At 37.2% G+C, this 19,347-nt stretch overlaps 2 pseudogenes; both read right to left on the bottom strand.

Moving 5' to 3' along the window:
* Positions 1-7,018: 7,018 nt before the first annotated feature.
* Positions 7,019-13,177, bottom strand: LOC102848164 (annotated as a pseudogene).
* A 7-nt stretch (positions 13,178-13,184) lies between these two features.
* Positions 13,185-18,646, bottom strand: LOC102847759 (annotated as a pseudogene).
* Between the last annotated feature and the right edge of the window lie 701 nt (positions 18,647-19,347).

Here is a 19,347-nt window from a genome sequence, read left to right as displayed (position 1 = left end):
GGACCACATGTCTTCAGGTTGGCAACATAGCTCCTTACCACTAGGCCACCAGAGCTGACGTTGCATTGCACCCACTTCCTAAATAGCACGCCTCTGGAAACTACGAACTTTGATAAATAATGATAGTTATAGCAAGGCTTAAGGTCTTTTGTTCATAGAGTTGCTATGAGTTATGCTTGACTCGACGACAATCAATAAAAACAACAAACATTTCATTTCAATCTGTACCCACTTGAAAATCAGGGGTTCATTTTTCTCCCTTTTCTTTTTTTTTCCATTTGAAATATTTTTCTTTTAATATTTATTGGATTTGTTGTTATGTACAATCAAGTCAGAACCTACCCAGAGAGCACTCCAGCTGCACCCTCTTCAAAACATATTTGTTCATTCTCTTGGCTGTCTATGGGATGTCAAGTCAGAACTGACCTTCCAGCGGATTTCCAGAGGCAATAAATCTCTGGAGGAGATTATCCATCCTTCTCCTGTGAAGCCTCTTTGTCCAGGTATAGGTTCCACATGAGCACAATCAAGTGCTCTGGGATTCCCATTCTTCTCAATGTCAGCCAAAACTTGCCATGATGCACACAGTCAAATGCCTTTGTATAGTCAATAAAGCACAAAAAGACATTCTTCCAGTATTCCTTACTTTTGGCTAGAATCAGTCTGCCATCAACAATGATATCCCTGGTGCCATGACCTCATCTAAATCCTACTTGAACTTCTGGCAGTTCCCTATCTATGTACTGTTTTTATGCGAACAGAGCAGAGGAACACTGCATGGTTTGGAATGGGGATGGGAGTCTGCCAGGGCTGTATTCTTTCTTCATACCTATTCAATCTCTATGCTGAGTGAATTATCTGAGAATCTGGACTCTGAGGAAGAGTGTGGCATCATGATTGGAGGGACACTCACCAATAACCTGAGTTATGCAGGTGACACAAGCTTGCTTGCTGAATGTGAGGAGGGCTTGAAGGACTTGATGCAGAAGATCAAGGAATGCTGCCTTCAGTATGGATTGCATCTCAATGTTAGGAAAACAAAGATTCATACCACTGGACAAATAGCATCACAATGGATGGAGAGGAGAGTGAAACTGTCAATAGCTTCATCTTATTTGGATCCACAATTAACATCCTTGGTACGAGCAGTCAGGAAATAAGGAGACACATTGCACTAGGAAGATCTGCAGGGACCTTTTCAAATTATTGGGGAGTAGTGATGTCACTTTGAAGACTAAAGTGTCTTACTGATTACTAGCTATTCATCCAAGACCTGGACAATGAATAGGGATGACAGAAAAAGAATTGATCTCTTTAACCTGAACATCCCATAGACAGCCAAGAGAATGAACAAATATGTTTTGAAGAGGGTGCAGCTGGAGTGCTCTCTGGAGGCAAGAATGATGAGGCTTCTCCTCACATACTTTGGGCATGTTGCTAGAAGGTGCTATACCTTGGAGAAGGACATGATGTTGGGAAGAGTGGAGGGTCAGTGAAGGAGAAGAAGACCCTCAACAAGTTAGATCAATATAGTAACTGCTGCAATGGGCTCTTGTGTATCAGGAAGTGTGAAGATGGTGCAGGATAGAACAGGGTTCATATCTTCTATTCATAAGGTCACTATGAGTTGTGTTAGACTCAATGGCACCTAACAACAACTTTTGTGAAGCAGCTGGTGGATTCAAACCATATGTGTTTGAGTTGGCAGTGCACCTCTTTACCACTAGGTCACCAGAGCCCCCTTATTGTGGTACGAGTATCTAATAAAAAGTAAAGTAGATTATTTTTATACTTGTATAAAACTAAGAACAACTGAAAAAAAATAAGATTATGGTGGTGTTAGAATGTGAAAGCAAGCTAGAAACTTTGAGACTTTTGTCTCAGAGACTATGTAGAGCTAGTGTTTATTCTTTTAGTCACCATATTGGAAAAAAATAAGTTTACTGAGTGATCTATATTCTTGTTCTTGTCCTTATTCAAACAAACAGGCTAAAACCTGTGGTAACATGATGACCTTACAAGTACCAAATACATCCTCCTCTGGCATGTTTAAAACATTAACTCTGATAAGCAGAGACTTCAGCCTTGTGTAATCTGTCAGCAAACTAATAAATTACTTTGAGCAGAGGAGAAAGAATGTATTCCTCATGACCATCTGCATAGGGCAATAGGTTAATAATTAGGTCTCGAACAGAGCTGACGGTTTTGACAAAATAAGCAAAGCCTTAAGACTTAAAGTTAAGTTCTAATCCTTTTAGGAACTTATTAGCACACACTTTATTTTTTTGGCATTCTAACTATAAATATTAAGAGATTACTAAGAAATATGATTAAGCAACAGGAATGTCCATTTAGAACCCTACCCTGAATTCACTATATAGTCCTATTTCTATTGACGTCAAAAGAAGTTATTCTTCTCTAATGGAACCACACTCTGCACTTTCTGAATTGTTTAATCAAACTCAAATTCACCTAACTTTTCTGCAAAGGATTAGTTATTAAGCCTTTTAATATATATTTTGGCTATGAATTTGAATTGGAGTTATATCTTCCTTCTAACACTTACAAACTATTTGACTTTAGTAACTCCATTTCCACCAAAAGCAGTCAAAATAGTCTACCACAACCTGTTGGACCCAACTGTCTGAAAAGAAAGCCAAATGATCCAGAATTTAATTGGACATAAGAAGAGAATTCCTTTTCTAAGGTTTAATTTTCTGAAATTCATCATTCTTCTTTTAAAAGTTAGGCTTAATGTTTGGAGCACAAACTGATAGGAATGGGTTATAATAATACTATTTCTTATCAGGTAATATGATAATATTGAGTTGTGTTGTTGGTTTACTTGTGTTTTGCTTGTTATAAGATTTCAAATGATTCACTAAGTAGTAGAAGGACCTTAAAAAAGACCAAAATTATTGACTCTTTCTCAAGGCCTACTACAGTAAGTGCTATTAAAACATATGTAAGTACACAGGAAATTTTTAGACATTTGGAAGTCAGCCTAAACATAATAATGAATTTGAACATGAAGCTCATCTATTATTAGCATTAAAACCCATTACCAAATGATTGAGACAGAGCATTGCACAGAATTGTTTGTGTAAAGAAACACAGCTTTAAAAAATTACTTGGGATAAAATTTTTCATAATCAACAAAATAAACCAGATTTATCAAGAAAATGAAAATTATGTTCTCTGTAAGTTATGAGATAAATAGAAACATCATAAAAGTTACAATCAAGTGGGATTATGCATACACACACCCAGCTATAACTCTGCTTTGTTACAAATTGGATGAATCCAATTCCATTAGTTATTCTTTTACTCTTTTTAAAAATTTTATCTTGTTTTACATACAAAATTGATATACACTCTATTTCATTTATATACATTGTGTTTCACACATTACATATTATTGCCAATTTGCTGGATTTATAAAGTGAGCAGTAAAAGAAGGAAGGTACTCATTCATTAGAACATTCAATCATATAAGATCAAAAGGACGGTATTTATAAGGGAAGAAAGCTCAGAAGGCAGAAAGGGGTAAGAGATAAAGATGAATGGAAGCAAGAATCACAGGAAAGAAGTGGGAAGAGTGTTGTCACAATGTGTAGATTCTATATGGCCTAAAACAGTTATTGAAAAAGAACTGTGACTCATTGAAAGAAAAATCTTATCTCACCCCACCCTCCCAGAAACATTCACGTACAGCACAATAAATTAAAAAAAATATTAAAAAAAGAAAATAAAAGACATAATGCTTGGAAAGGCAAAAGGTCGGTAAAGGAGTGGAAGACCTTCAACCAGGCGTGTTGGCATGTTTACTGTCAGGGTGGGCTCTAATGTGTCAGGAAGGGATAGGATAGGACAGGATTCAGATCTGTTGTTCATAGGGATGCTATGAGTTGTACTCGACTCTATGGCACCTAACAACAATAACAGCAAATCATGAGTGGACTTGGAATAGTGGACTTGGAATTTGTTGTATGTCTAAGGCAGCCTTTACATTCAGGGCAAGTTCTTTAGATGCCTTATCTTAATAAGGCATTAATACCTCAGAGTAATTATTTTATTACGTATTCTCTGTTCGGAAATCATATACATTTATCAATTGTATCTTTTAACTTTATATTCTTCATTGTGGTAGGCTTCTTATAGATGAATTTTGTCTTATTCTCAATTCATTGATGAGGGAAAAGAAACTGGGTTAATTTCCCATTTCTTCACACTATTAGTGGGTAGTAGACTTGATTATAAAGTCTTTGTCTATCTAATTCTAAATTCTGTAATCTTTGTACCCACACAATCCTGTACAAACCCACATATATTGAGTAAGCACTATAGCGCAAAGTTAGGTGAAAGGCCAAATGTAAAGATAGAGGAGGAAGTGACAAAATTTCTTCTCTTAAGCATAAGTTTCATAAATGTCAATCAAATACAGAGAATATCATTCTGCCGTGGAAACATGATAAGCAAAATAGGAATTTGTTATGTTTTCCGAGAAAGATTATCTTTCTAGAAATACATTTCAAGTATTATTTGATGTCTCTAGTTTTCCAAATATTATATAAATTAGTATTTCTTTTCCCAAGGATTTCCTAGTTCTTTACCAGCTTGATCCATGCTTTATAGTGAACTTACTTCATATTTTCCTATGCTCGTCTTGTGACTAGTAGCACAACAATTATGAACCTGGTTACTAACCTAATGGTTAGTGGCTCAAAGCAGTCTGAGAAAATCTATGGGAAAGTATTTCTTTGTGACATGAAGTCAAAATACATGTATCAACACAATAATAGGTTTGTTGTTGTTATGTGCCATCGAGTCATTTGCGACTCATAATGACCCTATGTACAAGAGCCCTAAACGCCATTCTATCCTGTGCCAACTTCGCTGTCTCAAACACATTCATTCCCACCACTTCACTCACAGAATCGATCCATCTCATCAAGGGTCTTCCTCTTCTGTGCCGTCCCTCCACTCTCCCAAACATGATGTCCCTCTCCAAGGACCAGTCCCTCCTTGCAACATGCCCAAAGTATGTCAAACTAAGCTTCAGAATCCTTCATTCCAAGGAGCAGTCTGGCTTCACCCTCACCAGGACAAACCTTTTTTGCTCTCCTAGCAGTCCATGGTATATTCAACACTCTTCTCCAGCACCACAGCTCAGAGTCATCAATTCTCTTTCTATCATCCCTATTCATTGTCCAACTCTCTGATGCATAGCACGTAATTGCAAAGATTATAGCCTGGATCAGGGGCACCTTAGTCTCCAGCCTGACGTCGTTGCTCTTCAGTACTCTTGAGAGGTCCCTCACAGATGACTTTCCCAATGCAAGTCATCTCCTGATTTCCTGGCTGCTGTTACCAAGAGTGTTGACTGTGGAACGAAGTAAACGAAAACTGTTAACTATCTCAATCTCTTCACCGTCCATACTGATGCTGTCAATTGGCCCATTGGTGAGAATCTTTGTTTTCTTGATATTGAGCTTCAATCCATATTGAAGACTGAAGTCCCTGACCTTCTGCAGCAAGTGCTTCAGGTCCTCCTCAGTTTCAGCAAGCAGGGTTGTGTCATCTGCATAACGTAGGTTGTTGATGATTCTTCCACCAATCCTGACACCACATTCCTCCTCATACAGCCCATCCTCTCTCTCAGATGATCTGTTCTGCATACAGATTGAAAAGGTATGGAGACAAAATACATCCCTGAGGGACCCCCTTCTTGAATTTGAACCATCCAGTGTCTCCCTGCTCTGTTCTGATGACTGCCTTTTGGTCTAAGTATAGGTTTCGCATTAGCACAATCAAATGTTCTGGGATTCCCATTCTTCTCAGAGTAAGCCACAGCTTGTTGTGATCCACACAGTCAAAAGCCTTTGCATAGTCAATGAAGGACAGATAGACATTCTTCTGGTAATCTCTGCTTTCTGCCAAGATCCATCTTACATTAGCTATAATAACCCTAGTACCACGACCTCTTCTAAATCCAGCCTGCACATCTGGCAGTTCTCTGTTGACATACTGTTCCAAATGTTATTGGATAATTTTCAGGAGAATCTTGTTTGCATGGGATATCAATGATATTGTTGAATAATTTCCATACTCTGTTGGGTCACCTTTCTTTGAAATGGGAACAAATATTGATCTCTTCCAGTCAGTTGTCCAGCTGGCTGCTCTCCAGATTTTGTGGCACAACTTAACACATCCAGGGCAGCGTCTGTTTGTTGAAATAAATCAATTGGTATGCTGTCAGCTCCTGGAGCCTTGTTTTTTGCCTATTCCTTCTGAGCAACTTGAAATTATTCCTTCATCACCATAGGCTCTTGCTCATATGTTATTTCATGAAATTCCTTTGTATCAGACAATTCCTTCCATTAGAAAAAAAAAAAGCAAGTATGTCATCCTCAGTCTGCCCTTTCACTGGTTCTGTTCTTAAGTAGATTTCAGGTCCAAGATATTTACATTTTTATATTTTCCCCCAAAAAATCAACTATAGAAAATTAATAATTACTGAAAGTATTTAAACTCAAGTAAATTTAAGACATGGGAAAACTTTTAATATGTTTTTCCAATTTTCTGATCCTATTCTAAACCTCCAGCGAGGAACATGCATGTTTTATACCATGACATTCCTCTATATCTTTAAATTCCCGAATGATGGCATAGCGTTGCATAAAAAATATTCTGACTTGTTTGTGATCCTATTATTTGTCTTCTATAATTTTTTCTATCCTATTCATAACTGATCATTCTTGCTTCAATCTATCTTAGTTACCTAGTACTTCCATGATAGAAATATCATGAGGGGATGTTTTAACAAATGGAAATTTGTTCTCTCACTGTTTAGGAAGCTAGAAGTCCAAACTCAGGACAGAAACAATAGAGGAATTTCCTTCCTTCCTTCCTCCCTCTCCTTAATATTTTTTTCATGATCCACTGAAAAGCTTTTATTAAAAATCTCTACAGAGATTGTGAGAATCTCTAAAAGAGCAGGGGCTGCAAAGGCAAAGGTTCAATCCTGTTGCTTGTTTCGAGAGGCCTCAGCATTGGTCCGGAGCACAGCCCCTGGTGATGGGTATGAGCTCTGCTGAAAAGGGGGCCCAGCTGCTGTTGTATCTGTACCTGTCTTGGCCTCATTCTGCTTGGGAAGCCCTGTTGACTATGTGCCCCGTGGTGCATCTGAGTACAAGCTGGGATCTATGGGATCTAATTCTTCATCCTTTCGGCTTGCCACCTTTTTGCTCTTGGGGTAGGGAGCCACTTCCTCTCGGCGATGATGATGCCATTCTTTGGCCTCTTCTCGGCCTGCCTTTTCATACCCATGGTCCCAATCTCTGGCTTGCTCACTCTCTTTGTCCACCTTGTCCACCTTGTCCAGCTTTTCTCTTGATCTCTGTCCAGTTTGTTGTGGCCTCAGTCTGACTTCTCCTCAACATCTGCATTAACACTCCTGAGCTTCTTGGTAGATTTTGTAACAATAGAGTTGGGATCATGTGCAGAAAGCCAGGACACGAGGTCTGTGTCCACATTTCAGTAGTAAGGGAGTCCACAGGAAGGTCAAACTCCTTGTACCAGTTTGGTGGCAAGCCTTCCAACCGGGCCATCTCACAGTCAACAGCATCATCATCACAGTCCTCAGCAATAATCTCTTCCGGGGGCTTAGGTTCCAGATGCTTGAGGATGCCTCTCTTGGCCAACCGGGTCTGGAGCGCCACCAGCAGTGGCTTAACAGATAGCAGGCAGCACTAAAGACAGACAGCCAATACAGACTCATAAGCCCTAGAAGGCTGTCACACAAGCTGCCTCTCTCTTTGAAGCTAGAGAAAGACTTTCTATCTCTGAAAACTGTGGGGGTAAGTCCTTGTCTTCCTTCATCCTCTGTGGAACCAGCTCTCCTTATATGTCTCTACACATCTTGACATTAATATTCTTGAAGGTCTGATAGGTTCTGAGCAAAGGCTTTGGCTTGCAAGGATACACTTCCCTCCCAATTCTTCATGGCCCTCCTTGTCCTCTCTTCTTGTTCCTTTTATTTCACATTGTTAAGAGGAGGGAGCTCTCATGGTAGGGAATTGCACTGTCAACCCAAAGGCTTTTTGGGTTTGAATCCACCTGCTCCACAGGAGAAAGTTGGAAATTCTCTCTCTTGTGATTTACAACCTCTGAAAACTCACTGAAAGTTCCAGTTAGTTCCCACTGGACAGCAATAAGAGAGAAAGAGATTGTTAAAAGATGATGTAAGCCCATCCCAGGGAAACACCCCTCATATCAGATCAGGGGTGTAAGGTCATTCCATAGCTAATCTCCTTAAAACTGATTGGCTAATCTCATCAGGTCAGATGATTAAAGGAAGATTATATCATTAACTAATTGTCAAATTACACAACTGGATAGTTGCCATATCATTAGGAATCTAGACTCTACCCAGCTGACACATATTTTGTTGTTTTTATGTGCGTAGTGACCCTATGCACAATAGCTCTGAATCCTGCTCTAACCTGAGCCAGTCTCATTGCCTCAGACACATCTACTCTCATTACCCCAGTTACTGTGTCAATCCATCTTGTCCATCGCTTTTTTCTCTTGCACTATCCCTTATGCTTTCCAAGCATGATGTCCTTCTCCAAGGGCTGATCCCTCCAGTCAACCTGTTGAAGTATATGAGATAGAGACTCAAAATTCTTGCCTCCAAAGATCAACTTGGTCTCACCTTCCCAAGACAGACCTGTTTGTTCTCTTGGCAATCATGGTCTATTAAATACTCTTCCTCAGCACCATAGCTCAAAGATAGGTTAATTCTTCTTCTGTTATGTTTGGTCATAGTCCAGTTCTCTGATGCATAGCAAGTAATTTCTAAGACTATGGCCTGTATCAGACACACCTTAGTCTGTAGACTGGTATCATTGCTCTTCAGCACTCTGAAGAGGTCCCTGAAAGCAGATTTTCCTATATAATCCTCTTGATTTTCTGACTTCTAGTGCTAGAATGTTTATTGTTGGAACCTAGCAAATTGAAATTGTTAACAATGTCAATCTCTTCTCCATCTATCATGGTGCTGCCAATAGACCCAGTGGTGAGAATCTTCATTTTCTTGATGTTAAGCTTCAATCTATATTGCAGACTATAGTCATTGACATTCTGCAGCAAACATTTCAGGCCTTCTTCCACTTCAGCAAACAAAGTTCTTTTATCTGCATAACATAGTTTGTTGTTAATGAGTCTTCCTTCAATCCTGATGCCATATTCCTGCTCATAAAATCTAACCTCCCCAATGATCTGTTCCGCATATAAATTGAAAAGATATGGAGACAGAAAACATTCTTGACACACTCCTTTCCTGATTTTGAACCATGCAGTTTCCTTGTGCTATTCTGATAACTGCTTCTTGGTCCAAATATAGATTTCACATGAGCACAATCAGGTGTTTGGGATTCTTATTCTTCTTAAGGTTAGCTACATCTCGTTGTAACCACACAGTCAAATGCCTTTGCATAATCAATGAAACACAGATAGACACTCCCCTGGTACTCTCTGCTTTCAGCCAAAGAGGACACAATTCAATCTATTACCAAAAGGTTCTTATTCAAAGTCAGATTAAATCAGTATCTATTCTCTTACCTGAAGCGGAAACTTTCTCTTATTAAAATAGGCAAGTCTGAGTCTTGGACTTAAATGACAAGCAATTTACAACCCCTGTCCACTAGTTTAGTTATTTTAAATCTCAGAAAGATAACTAAACAAACAATAAGTATTTACTATATCATCAAATGTGGATCTCTTCCAGTTAGTTGATCAATGAACTACCTCCAAATTTCCTAGCACAGACTGGTGAGCACATCCTAGGCTGCATCTACTATTTGGAATATATCAATTGGTATCCCATTGATTCTTTTGGCCTTATTTTTTTTTCTTCTCCAATGTCTTCAATGCAGATTGAGCACCTCCCTTCATTATCATTGGTTCTTGTTCATATGGTGCTTCCTGAATTATTTCAGTGTCAATCAATTTTTTTGATACTGTGACTCAGACCATCTCTTCGGATGTTTTCTGGATTGTCCAAGACTTTTCCCATAGCATCTCTTAATATTGCAACTTGAGCTTGAATTTTTTGTTTCAGTTCTTAAAGCTTGAGAAGTGCCAAGAGAGCTCTTCCCTTTTAATTATTTTACTCTTGTTCTTTGCACATTTTGTTAAAATACTGTGTTTCATCTTTTTGAGCTTCCCTTTGCTCAGTCAGCTCTTTTACTTCAGCATCTCCCCTTTGTTTGGGTTTCCTGACACTCTAGTGCAATTATCAGAGTTTTCTTATATTCATTTTGCTTTTTTCATTACTCTTCTCTTTGTAATGACCTTTTGCTTTCTTCACTTATAATATCCTTTATGTCATTCCAGCACTACTCTGGTATTTGATCATTTGTTTTTCATGCCTCAAACCTGTCATTAAGAAGATTTTTAAATTCGAGTGGGATATGCTCAAGGTCATATTTTAGTTCTTGTGGATTTGTTTTCATTTTCTTTAACTTCAATTTGAATTTGAATATGAGTAATAGATTATTTCTTCGATAGTCAGCAAGTGGCCTGATTTTGAACAGCTATAAAACTTTTCCAATAATTCTTTCACAGATGTAGACAATCTGATTCCTGGGCAGTCCATTGGGTGAGTTCCTTGTATAAAATCAACTTTTGTGTGTGTTTTTTTAAAAGGATTTGCAATGACTAAATCATTGAACTTAGAAAATTAAATCATTTGACCTCCAGTCTCATTTCTGTTACCAAGAATATACTTTGCAACCATTCCTTCCTCATTATTTCCAATTTTTACATTCCAGTCACCAGTAATTATTAATGCATTGTGATTGCATGTATGGTCAATTTTAGATTGCAAAAATTGGTAGAAATTCTCACTTTCCCCCCTCTTTGGTTTTATTGCTGGTATATATTTTTCAATAACAGTTGTTAGCCAAGTCTTCCTTGTATCTTTATGGATAGCATCCTGTCATTTATAATATTAACTTTAAGATAGATCCTGAAATTATCTTTTTAACCGTGAATGAAATACCACTCTTCTTCAATTTTTCATTACCAAGAAAGATTATCTAACAAAATATGGAAATTATTGAACAATATAATTAATAATAAATGCAAACACAAAATTGTTGAACGTCATCTAAAACCAGCCAGAACGCTACATTGACAGACAAACACCAAAAATTAAACCTGAGTTTAGGAGAGGTCATGGAGATATTAGAGATATCATGGCTGGTTTAAATGGATCCTGACTGAAAGCAGAATATACCAGAAAAATGTCCATTTGTCTTATTGACTATGCAAAAGAATTTGTTTGTGTCAATCATAACAAACTATAGCTAACATTGAGAAGAATAGGATTCCCTGAATGCTTAATTGTGCTCATGAGACATCTCCATATAGACCTAGAAACTCTTGTCTGAAAACAGCAAGGGGACACTGCATGGTTTAAAATCAGAAAAGATGTGCATCAAGGTTGTATCCTTTGTCCACACTACTCAATCTGTATGCTGGACAAATTGTTGGAAAAGCTGGATTCTGTGAAGAAGAATGGGTCATCAGGATTGGAGGAAGATTTATCAACTACCTGTGTTATACATCTAATTCACCTTGCTTGCTGAAATTGAGGAGACCTCTTGCTGCAGAAGATCAAAGACTACAGTTCAAAGATCTAAGAACTTTGAAGATCAAAGATTCCACCATACTTGGATCCACAATGAAGATCCTTTGAACCAGCAGTCAAGAGATCAGGAGATGTTGCACTGGGAAAGTCTGTTGTCATCAACCTTTCCAAGTTATTGAGGAGCAATGATGTCAGTTTCATTAAAGTTTATTTTATACTGGTTCACTTACAAAGTTTGAATACATTGTTTTTCCACACCAGATCTTTCCTCTTTCCTTTAGTCACCCTCCCTCAATCCATCAAATTGTGTGACCTTTTGATTAAGAACTCCCTCTCCCTGCCTGGATCCTTGTACTTGTTTTATAATAATGGCCTTAAGCAGTATTTGTCTTTATGAAACTTAGTTCACTTAGCATAATGCTTTCCAGTTTGAGACACAGTTACACCTGATTCAGGCCATGGTGTTTCCAATTACTTGCTATACATAGGTGAGGTGGACAACGAATAAGAATGAAAGAAGAAAAGTTGATGCCTCTGAGTTGTGGCGTTAGAGAAAAGTGCTTAATATCTCATGGACTGCCACAAGAACAAATAGATACTTCTTTGAAAAAGTACATCCAGAGTGCTCCTGGAGACAAGGATGGCATCTCACATACTTTGGGCATGTGGCTAAGAGAATCTACTTTTTTCTTTTTTTTTTTTTTGGAAAGAGACATCATGTTTGGAAAGGTAGAGGGTCAGATAAAGAGAGAAGACCCACAACAAGATGGATTAGCACTGTGATGATTGCTATGGGCGCAAGCATGTCAGAGATGATGATGGTACAAGATAGGGCAGGGTTCAGATCTGCTGTTCATAACATCACCATGAATTTTATTCTACCCTATGGTGTTTAACAAAAGCAGCATTATATTTTGCAAACTTTATTTGTTGACTGCTAATTTAGCAAAACAATGGTTGATTTACACATACCATATGATAGAAAAAATTGCACCTTTTAATCTTTAAATCACATTGAAAATGGCTAAGACACATGCTTATAAGATTTATTGTAATTTATTTTCTCTTTAACAGCAATGGTCAAATTAAAAGCATTGATTTTATATATTTTCCCCCATAAGTAGAGATGTACATTGATTGACTTTATTTATTCTTTACTGTTAAATATTTTTAACAATAGTACCTTGCATCAAGTCAGCCTGAAGATTTAATCTTTTTTTTAATAACTATTTTCTATTTATTCGAAGCACAGTAAAAAAAAAATGGTACACTTTGGAAATTCAGTGGCACAAGGTACACTGCCATAACTTGAGGGACATTATACAGTTAAAAAAAAGAAAATCCCCCCGAGTTTCAAACACTGCATTACATAATTTTACCTGCCTAAACAGACCATTTGCAAATATTAGGTCAATAAACTGCTAACATCCATAAAAACGTAGCTTTCTTACTAAAATGCAAGAATTTAAAAGGTTGGTATCTAAACAAGAAGACAAAACCAACTGGAATGAAAGCCTTCATAGCACGTCTAAAATCGGGGTTTTTTGTTTGGGCCTTCATACTCTTCTCTCCCTCTACCATATCCTGCTGGAGTTCCAGGTCCCATTCCTCTAGGACCCTGTTCACCCACAGGCCCCGCACCTCCCTGCCCAAAGCACTCAGTACGCATGTCACTTCCCATCATGGAACCACTCATGGTTGCCGGTGGAACTCCAGGATTGGCTTCATAACCTATGCCACCACCTCCACCTAGAGGTGGAAATTTCTGGCCTCCTGAACCATAGGGATCTCCCATGTTCATTGCTCCTCCACCACCCATTTTCATGTCTCTCTCTGGGATCCATGTAGCCCATTGGGCTGTAACTTTCCTCTCTTTGGCGTCTCATTTGTTCTTCCATCTCACGCTGGCGAATCATCATCTCTTCTTCTCTTTTACGTTTCAACTGCATTTCTTTGCGTTTCTGCATTTCTTGATTATGAAGTTCTTCCAGGCGTCTTAATTCTTCCTGACGTCTCATCAGATCTTGGCGCAAAAGATTTGCTTGGTGCTCTTCCATTTCACTTTCTAATTTGTCGTTTGCATCTTTCATGTTTTTTTCAACTTGTTCCCTCTGTTGTTTTTCCATTTCATCCAAGGATTTCCAGCGCTGAGAATATTCATATTCAAAGGTACCAGGCGGGGCAAAACGAGGTGGTTCTCTGAAGATTTAATATTTTCTACTTGATACATAAATTAATATCTAGGACATGCCAATTGCAAATCTTATTTCTTTCCAAAACCTGCAGGTGCTATGAAATATAGTCAACTTGAATTCATCTTTCAAATGATGCTGAGTGTGACAAAACTTTGCAAGAATGTCTTCCAAAAATGTTTGAAGTTAGCTCATGACAAATGGTACATTTAGCAAATGCAACTAAAGGTTTAAATATCTTGAACTTATTTTTAACTCAAACAACATAAAGATTAAAACATCATTTGTACTTAGCTATATTGTCCCTATTACTTATCCCTCCAGGAGGAGGAACTTCTAATAAAAATATTTGAAAGCCAAACTCACCTAGAAAGCTTACCCATCTAAAGTCTTTACATAAAAATTTTATGGCAAAGCTATTTATTCTAATTGATAAGATTCCATCCAGTTCAAACTAACAATTATGATATTTTTCTCCCTTTAGTTTTACACAAAAAATAAGTGTAAGTAATTTTTTTTATTCCAATATTGCCTTCACATGCAGAAAATGTCTAATTGAGGATGACTGTGAATAAAACTATATGGAATGTTCAGGACTCCAGTAAGTTCTGTTATTTGCCAATCATGAGAAATTGCTACATTGCTTATAACTTACTCTATGTCTGAAATACAAACATTTACACATCATTTCTTTGTGGAATAGGTCTTGCTAGTAAAGATTGTATACTAAGAATTTTACTGGAGGAAATATGATGATAAAAACCTGTTCAATTTCACTATTTCTGCCCTTGGTTTTATTCAACCATGAACAGTTTGCATAAATGACAGCACTCCAGGAAGTAAAGAAAGGAATGGGTCTGGTGGAAGTGAAAGTCTCCCTGTCCACAGTTACCAAGCTCAGCAGGATGAAAATGATCTCTTTCGCTTACTCCACAAATCTTGTTGAGGCAGGTTACAACTTGGGAAGAATAAAAGTTTGGGATACCTACTCAACCTTGCTATGATTGTTAATAGGATCACATTAGTTTTCCTGTCTTAAACTGAGTTAGAATTGTCAGTTTAAGAAAGGAAAACAAAATAGTGGGTATTATCTATCTTGATAGGTTGTCTTGGCCCACCTCCCTTTATTTATGAAAAATCATCCTGATTTTAATTTTCATTTTGCCAGCGACTTCAGCTCCAAGTCTAGTGTATGTGAAAAAGAAAACCAGGGAAACTCATCTATGTATAATCCTTTAACCAATGTGCTTTCATCTCTATTTTTTTCTCACAAGTCTTCCTATGTTTGTTTTATGTACAGCATACAAGATATTTACTTGTACTGAGTGATGGCAAAAATAGGGAAAACTATGTCTATATTATCATCTTGGAGTTTAACTTCTACTTTTTGTAGTTTTAATATCCATTTGTTGAATTACATGAATGTTAGAACTTTTTTTTTTTTAGAACTTTTTTAACATTTAAAATACATTTTCGTTGTTTTATTGCACATTTCTTGCCCTTTTGCTCTTTTTTTACTTTAGTGTTAAAATTTTCTTTATTATTCATTCATTCACATTTTCTCCTTCCTCCTCTCCCTCCCACCACCACTCATTTTGCAAGACTATTGTGATACACGTGTTTCTAATTATCCATTTTTTTCAGTGTCCTTCCTTTCACTCATTCCAGTGCAGCTTTCATTATCTATCCTTTCTTTTCCTGCTCTTCCCCTCTCCCTTGCTTCAATCTTATTATTACAATAATCAGCTTGTGCAATATTTATCTCTTTGTTACTGAGATATTTCACTCAGCGTAATGTCATCAAGACTCATCTACATTGTGTAGTGTTTTATGAGTTCATTTTTATGAGTTCATAGTTTCTCTATCCATTCAATTGTTGAAGTTAACCTGAGATGTTTTCATCTTTTTGTTATTGTGAATAATGTGGGGTTAAACATGAATGCACACTTATCTGTTTGTGTTGAAGCTCCGATTTCTCTGGTGTATCTTCCCAAGAGTGGGATTATTGCTGTTGTTAGGTTTCATTGAGTTAAGTACAACTCATAGTGACACTATGAAGAATTGATCTGAATACTTTCCAATCTTGTGGTGTTGTCACAGTCTTGGATACACTTAAGCCCATTGTTGCGGTCATCTTATCAGTTCACTTTGGTATTGGAGCACAGTTTCTTACCATGACGCCACAGCAAACTATGGTAGCATTGCAAGGAATAGGAATTCCAGAACAATTAATTACGCTCATGAGGAATCTGCACATAGATCAAATAGCATTTGTTCAAACAAAGTAATTACTTAAAATAATAATTTTAAAAATGTGTGTGTTAAGGTTGTATCTTTTCACCAGACTTGTTAAATCTATATAGTGAGCAAATAATCTGAGAAAATGGACTGTATAGAGAAGAACATAGCATCAGGATTGGAAAATGACTCACTAACAACCTGTGTATGATATGTACATGATACAATCTCGTTGGTTAAACAAATACAACTTGAAGCATTTGCTATTCAAGATCTGCCACTGAACTTTCAGTTTGGAAAACAATGTAAAGAAAACAAAAATCTTCACAACTGAAGCAATAAGCTCTATAATATTAATCAGAGACAGACTTGAAGTTGTCAAGATTTCCATTTCAGTTGGATCCACAATCAACTCCTCTAGAAGCAGTCAAGAAATCAAACAAACAGATCTTTTCCAAAGGACCACAAAAGTTTTCACTTTCAGGACCAAGATATGCCTCACCCAAACCATGAAATTTTTCTGTCTCCACATGCATATTGTGAGACTGAGACAATGAATAAAGAAAATCAAAGATTTCAGAGGCAGTAAATTGTATAGAAAGACAATGCTGATCTTCTTCCTGTGGTGGATTTGAACCACATGACTTTGGGTTGACAGCACAACTCCTTTCCACTGAACCACTAGAGCTTCTTTTGAACTGTGGTGATGATGAAGACTATTAACCATACCAAATATGGCAAAATGACAAATAAATCTGCCTTTGAAATAGTACAACTGGAATGTTTCTTAGATGTAAGGATAGTGAAATTTTGCCTCATATTCTTTGAGCATGCAATTGGAAAAGCATAAAGACATCGTGCTTGGTAAAGCAGGTCAGTGAAATATATTAAATGAGATAGGCTGACAGGCTAACAATAGGCTCAAAACACAATACCAATGCTTCACTCACTTGTATAGGGATTGATATGAATCAGCTCTGACTCAATGTCATCTCACCCCATTACAACAAGCCATTTCTAAGTAGGAAAAAACATACTTTTAAGTAGAGGCATAATGGTCCTTGAGGTGAAAAGAGAATTTTTGTGAAACTATTTTCTTAAGATCCTTCTTTTTACTGTTTTGATTTTATTAAGACAGAGAAAATAAACATCTTCTATTGATACAAGTATGACTCACTTAACATCTGTTCAGACAACATCTAACCATATGTACATTTATGATCTCATTAGTTGTTTTTCCTTTTTTAAGTAAAAGCAGCTATCTTTTTGCTTATTGTTTCCCCAAATGAATTTTAAGAACCATCCCAAGAATAGATTTAAGGTGTGGAATCACCTTAAGAATAAATTTGTTGAATGCACTAATAACTGAAGACTGGTTGAGTTGTGTGTTTGTATCAAGGACATCACCCTTGAAGAAAGCTTAAGGATATTACAAAGACAGGAAAGAAAGGACAGTTTTAAACAAATGTCAGAAGAAACTCTGAGACTTGCATTAGAATGTAGAGAGGCCAAAACACATGTAGTAAAAGATGCTTAAACAAGAGATGTACAAAAGGTCAACTTAAGGAGACAAAAAAAAATAATGAAATGTACAAAAAGCTGGAGAATGGAAATCCAAAGCCTCTGTAAATTTTCACTGAAATTAATAACAAATTTAAATTTAAAAAAAAAGAATTTAGAGTAAGGATGGCAATGGAACCACCTTACCTCTGTAACTTGATTTGTGCCACTATTAGAACCTCTACTCAGAATATTATTGCTTTTCCATTTTTGACTCATGCACTTTTAACTTGTTAGTTAAATTTGTATCTTCTAGGCTGCAACACTTCCATGATACATCTTCAAGGATATGAACATGTACGGCTAAGCACAATTGATAAGAGTGCATCTAAATTCCAAAATCAATCTCCATAATAGTCTATGTGTTTCCTACTGCCAAGGGGGCCCTTTAGAGTAGTGAGAGAAGACCTTCGCCCTGAAACTCACAGCATCCCTTTTCAGCAGGAAGTAGCTAAGAGAATACGCCATCCCCTTTTCCTTATGAATCAGGGTGAAGTCTCTCTCAGGGAGGAGTGATAGGGAATGGCAAGGGGCACACTGACAAAGGAGATTAATCAGAACTGGCTTTGACAAGCACTGTGGCAATTGGACAATTAAAACAGACATGGGGGGGGAAGAAGAATGAACTGGGGATGAGGGTGGAGAAAACAGTGCAACAATGAATGAATGAAAACCCAAAATCTCTGTAAATGTTCATTAAAACGAATAAAATTTAATTAAAAAAACCCTAAAAAAGAAAATAAAATTGAAAAAAAAAAAGAAAACCGAAAAGGAAGAGGCTTGGCATTTTTCAAGTGGACAGACTAAAGAACAAATCCAAGCCTTGAATTGCAGTACTGAAGGATTCCATGGGAAAAATCTTGGTTGATGCAGAAGCACCAAAAATGGAAGATGGAAGGTACTATAAAAAAATTGGTGGACATGCAACCATTTCAAGAAGTAGCACATGATCAAGAACCAATGTTACTGAAGGAAGAAGTTTACGCTCTACTTACGGCATTGAATAAGACTTCTAAATTTTATAACTTAACTCATTGATGTTGAATCAGAACCAGCTCACAGTGACCTTACAATGAGTTTTCAGAGATAGTAAATGGTATGGGAGGAGACTGCTCAGCTTTCTTCCACAGATTAGTTAATGTATTTCAACTACTTGTCTTTGTGTTGTCAGTACAACTCCTCACCTACAAGACCCTTCAGAGCTTTCTTAAATTTGATAAGTGAAGGAAATAATATTTTCCAAGATGGTAGCACACAACAACAACAACAACAACAACATAAAGGAAGAAAAGAGCTCTGGTGGCTTACTGGTAAGGTCAACCCAAAGGCAGTTAGTTTAATGGTACTGTCAAGCCAAAAACAGTTAGTTCAAATCGACTGACTGATAGAAGGGAGAAGGAGAGAAAATATCCTCCTATGGTATGTACAACCTCTTAAAACTTGCTGGCCAGTCAGTTACGAGTTAGTTCCAACCAAAGGTACATAAAAACAACGTCAAGGGAGAAAAAGGCTCATAACAATCACAGTTCTCACTTCTGCAAATAATCACGTGGTCAGAGTTTTTACTTAGGATTACCTTTTTCCCACCACTCATTTTGTGTTTATTTTCTCCTCAGCTATTCATAATTCTTTTCCTGGGGATGATGTTGTTAAGTGTATTGAGTTGAACAGATTAAAGCCTTGCCCAATCCTTTAATCTCC

Source organism: Elephantulus edwardii, unplaced genomic scaffold, assembly GCF_000299155.1.
Source record: "Elephantulus edwardii isolate Elephantulus edwardi_28Jun2011 unplaced genomic scaffold, EleEdw1.0 scaffold00134, whole genome shotgun sequence".
In the NCBI taxonomy this organism is placed as follows: domain Eukaryota; kingdom Metazoa; phylum Chordata; class Mammalia; order Macroscelidea; family Macroscelididae; genus Elephantulus; species Elephantulus edwardii.
Note: the sequence above shows the minus strand (reverse complement) of the source record. Positions and strands in the feature narration are given on the sequence as shown.